The sequence below is a fragment of the Vicia villosa genome, unplaced genomic scaffold (assembly GCF_029867415.1).
Source record: "Vicia villosa cultivar HV-30 ecotype Madison, WI unplaced genomic scaffold, Vvil1.0 ctg.000316F_1_1_1, whole genome shotgun sequence".
Lineage (NCBI taxonomy): Eukaryota > Viridiplantae > Streptophyta > Magnoliopsida > Fabales > Fabaceae > Vicia > Vicia villosa.
Genome location: NW_026705137.1, coordinates 163,135 through 167,889, shown reverse-complemented (window position 1 = coordinate 167,889; position 4,755 = coordinate 163,135). Strand labels below are relative to the sequence as shown.

General features: G+C 34.8%; 1 long non-coding RNA gene across 11 annotated transcripts; it reads right to left on the bottom strand.

The window, feature by feature from the left end:
• Positions 1 to 262: 262 nt before the first annotated feature.
• Positions 263 to 4,488, bottom strand: LOC131626645 (uncharacterized). 11 transcript variants are annotated; one of them, XR_009291249.1, is made up of 8 exons: positions 3,804 to 4,484; positions 2,931 to 3,727; positions 2,746 to 2,806; positions 2,532 to 2,674; positions 1,606 to 2,445; positions 1,303 to 1,512; positions 855 to 1,232; positions 265 to 560 (listed from the first exon to the last, which is right to left on the bottom strand). It is a non-coding gene; the product is annotated as an uncharacterized LOC131626645 (long non-coding RNA). The 11 variants fall into 11 exon arrangements; XR_009291250.1 differs by having other exon boundaries at positions 2,746 to 2,799; XR_009291244.1 differs by having other exon boundaries at positions 2,532 to 2,669; positions 3,804 to 4,482.
• Between the last annotated feature and the right edge of the window lie 267 nt (positions 4,489 to 4,755).

Sequence of the window (4,755 nt, the reverse complement as noted above, 5' to 3'; positions counted from 1 at the left end):
ATATCGATAAATTAAAATTTAATTTAATAAAATATATAATCATCCTGAAACCTAAACTATTGAATAAATAATATATTCAAGGTATGATTTGTCTATTATAAGAAATATTGTATCTCTTTCCACCTTAAACATCACATATTAAATAAGATATTTTTTTATCATTTTCTCTTACAGGTAGATAGATATAGATGACTTAAAAAGCAATTTGGTGAGAGAGTCTAAAGTTATAATACAATTAAAATATTAATCTAGCCATCTTTATACTTAAAATTGATTTTTTTTTTTTTTTTCATATCCTTGTACAATAACTAATTCCAAATCCGGTTAGCTTGATCAAATAGACATTTAATTTTCAAGACTTAATAGAAAAAAAATTCAACTACATTCTTAGGTGCAGGAGTGCATCATTATTTAGTCTTCATAGGTCTCTCGTAACAATTTTTTTCTAAACATATAGTTTTGGCTTCTTAAAAATACTGAGAGGTTTCTTTAGTCTTCATAGGTCTCTCGTAACAATGTTAGGATTCTTTCTTCGGTGTTGATTTCGATGCAGAGTTGGCCTGCAAAGAGGTTTCTTAATTATCATGAATATTTCCAAAGAGGTTTCTGATTTACAAACTAATCCATTGCAACAGTGAATCATATCTTCAATTTCAAACCAAGAAGTTAAAAATCATAAATATAATGCAAAGAAATATAAAACTGCAATAGCCTCTTGCTTTGTTTTGCATTGTGTTGTCGGACAATGAGTTAAAATACTCCTTCTAGGACATAGATTTCGCAGATCTAAGGTTACAGAAAAAATGAAAATATTTGGAAAATATTAATGCTCAGCGCAACGTTTGATTCGATACCTTCATTTCGTCTATCGTGAAGCAGCTGAATGTATGCAAGGTATCACTCTCACCAGCAATTTTAAAAGCCAAATTTCTTCAACCATAAGCTTGATAATCATCCATAGGAAACACAAGCTTATCTTTGATGCTAGGATAAATGTCAATCAGTTTTTTTAGCTCAGTCATCTAGTTGATTTAGCATCACCAAACCGCGACCGAATTTTAACTCAATCCATAATCAATAATATCATAGAAAAAAAGCCATTGACAGCATTACATGAAGGAGCAGAGAAGCCATAACTTCATCATGTGATGACCTTGTTGAGTTATATTCCAAAATCCGGCTACAACTGAACATCAAACATGCTACTGGACATGTTCACACATACACCAGATCTGCTATGCACAAAAGTAAGCATCCAATGCAAAGGAAAAGAAATAGAAGCAATAGCATATTAGTTCATACCAGATCCTATAAGCTAACTTGCACTCAGCTCACAAGCCTATCAACTCACTGCATTATCCAAAAAATTTCAAGTGATGAAGTGAAGACCTCCAAATCACACACAGAAGTTACTGCATGCCAAACACCGGTTGGATATACCGCATCAACACAAACAACCGATAAATGAAGATCCTTCTCAAACGTTTCCATCACCCTTCCTGCTCCTTAAACCTATACACAACAGCAACAACAACAATAGTAAACAACACAACAACAAAAAAACTCCCTCTCTTCTTTCAATATCTAACACCAGTGGTAACCAACCTGAGCAAGCCATTGTCAACAAAAACACAATGAAGCCTATCTCCAATAGCTTTATGAACTATATAGTAGCAGCAACAGTTGGATCAACACCAACAGATAAAGCACAACTATAAATTTTCTTTCATATATATATATATATATATATATATATATATATATATATATATATATATATATATATATATATATATATATATATATATATATATATATAATTCTCCACAAAATGCAGTCTTTTCAGATTTATCTCTTATTTCTTCTGTGCTTCCACTTGTATGTGTGGCAATATTGTAATTCCAAGGCGTTACTTCTGCATTTTCACAGGGAAATGGTGATATCTACTCGTAAGCTATCTGATGCTTTCCTTGTGGTACATGATCTTAAAGGGTTTCGGAGATCCCTTGCTGTCCTCATTGCATGGTTTCAGAACTAATGGCATGACATCAATTAACCTTTGCACTTTGATCTTGAAACCTCCACAACCTGTGATAGAATGCCACATTGTTCTCGTATGATACTCGCATTTTACCTTTAGATGATCCTCTTCAAAGGGTGCTGCCTACAAAAGTTTGTTTTGCAACATTCACAGGGTGCTGTCTACATTCACACACTAGAAAAGAAATAAATTAAGCAAATATAGCAACAAAAAAATACAAGTGCACTACAAAACTAAAGGAAAGAAACATATATTCTTTATTTGCCTAACTTCATATGAAAAAAAGGTGGTCACAATCCCAACAGTCAGTATACCCATTAATTTTGCAACACCAATAATAATCAGAGCACCACCTGTGCTAGTTCCACCGTCCATTCCGCCACCAATGACGATGTTTTCTCGACCTGCATCCATATCTCAAGTGAAAAATCAATCAAACACCTAATATATTAAATGTATCAGTAACATGTTAAAACTATGCTTCACTTACCTCATTTTCCCTACACACACCCACATATATCATCATGGTTCCTTTCCTCTTCGACTTCATAACTTTGCAACAGTTACCCTATCCCATAGTTGAGGATCTGACTTTTTATGTACCTCTAAATAGAAAGAGGAAGGAACCCTGAACTATGCACAAATAAAATACAAATTAATATAACCAATTTACTCTATTACAACATTAAAATGCACACACTTACGGCGACAACCGCAAAACTGCATCAACGCTATCACCACACATCCACTGCCGGTACCTGATTACTTCAAATACACCAATTGAATGTGCTAATGGTTTAGTTTATGAATTTAAGTAGACTTGACAGAATTAAAATGCACACACTTGCCGCGATAATAAAAGGCTAGACGCTTTTAACTAACAACTTACCTGCATTTTGGCCACAACATTGACAGTTGCTGAACCATTACGAAGAGTAGCTATCGATATCATCCCGTGCTCTACTGCTCTCAAACCTGACTGGGTCTTTCAAACCTCAGACCATGAAACGCAGCAACGACAACCACTGTGTCATTCCTGCTTTTCATCAAACATATGGTGGGCAAGCTCTGACATGCCTTAAATCGGAAAACTGAAACTGAACAGGTTGTCAATATTGCAAAAATAAACAAAATAGCAGCTCTCTTTCACCATCTCAACATGACCAAATCCAAAAACCATTCAGCACATATTGGAATATTGGTTAGGTTTGTCAGTGATAACATAAAATCTGCAGATTTGAACATTTGCAATATCAAACAATATTCAAGGTAATCAACATGACATCAACCAACGAAAAAAACCCACATTATAAAAGGTCTAATCTATGCACTAACCTTTGGGTTGTCCATACCTCAGAGACCACTGTTCACCCGAAATCAGCCACAGAGAAACAAACAATGAAACCCTAAGATTTTCATTCTTCATTTTCCAGAAACCCTTCTCAAATTGTTGCAAAAACAATAACTATTCACACAAACACACAACCATAGCCACAAAGATCATAATGAAACCCTAAATGTTACCGTCATTTTCCAAATACTTAAAATCCTTTAGAGATTTTTGTAGAAGAAGAAAAAAAGACAACAGATCCGTAGATCCAAAAACACAAAGAACAAAAATCAGAAAAATCTCACCAAAGTTCTGGAACCATAACATCATCTTCATATCCTTCAACACTCAGTAAACTGAGAACATCAAAACCCTCTTCATCACCACTTAGTAACAATAAAAAACCCCAGATCTGAAGAAGAAGATGCTCACCTTATGTTCAGATAACCGCACCGTCGGCGAAGCTTCCCTCTTTCGCGTGAGTCAACACCACCAAACCTGAAACAACAAACATCAAATCAAAATCAAAATCAAACATGTCTGAAACTCAATAATAACAATGAAGAAGGAGACGGAGAAGGAAGAAGAAGATGAAGGAGGAAGACGAATAGGGAGAAGACGAAGAGAGGGAAGAGTGAAGAAAGAAGAGGAAGAGAGGGAAGAGTGAAGAAAGAAGAGGAAGAGAGGGAAGAGTGAAGACAGAAGAGGAAGAGTGAGAAAGTCTCCAACATTGCATCTGGGATTGTGATTAGAAAGCAACATTGGGAGTAAGGAAAACATGAAAAAAGGGTACAGTCTGTGTTTAGAGGAGCAACTATCCTCCCTCTGTTCGGTTAGATCACAAACAATAGGACAAATAGTACATTAGTTGACCAATAGAGAGAGCTGCATAAGAAACTAAGAGTTAGATGATAACCAAAGTCAGAATTTAGTCCCAAAAAGTATTATTTGGACTCATTTTGACCCTCAAAATAATAGGTGGCATTTTTTAACCAAAGGGCATCTTGGTCTTTGCCAGGTACTTGTATTTTCTTATTTTATAGATGTATGAATGCATAACTAGTAGAAACATAGTGTGTGTGTGCATCTGAGAGAGAGGAAAGGGTCCCCCCCTCTCTTGGTACTCAACCATAAAGTTATTAATGTTCTTGCAGTATACAATAGAAAGAAAAAAACTCACTACACCCTCTGAAAAATGCATGGTTTATTGTTGGCGTGACAATATTCAATTTGCTTCAGAAGGGACCACTTTCTTCATCTTACAATTTGTTTTTCAATTCAATATGTCTTTCCAATGACTTCTTCTATGTTGTTAAAAAATAAGTACAAACTAGTGATCAAAGATGAGCAAGAGATAGATTGATTATTTTTTAACCAAATTTTT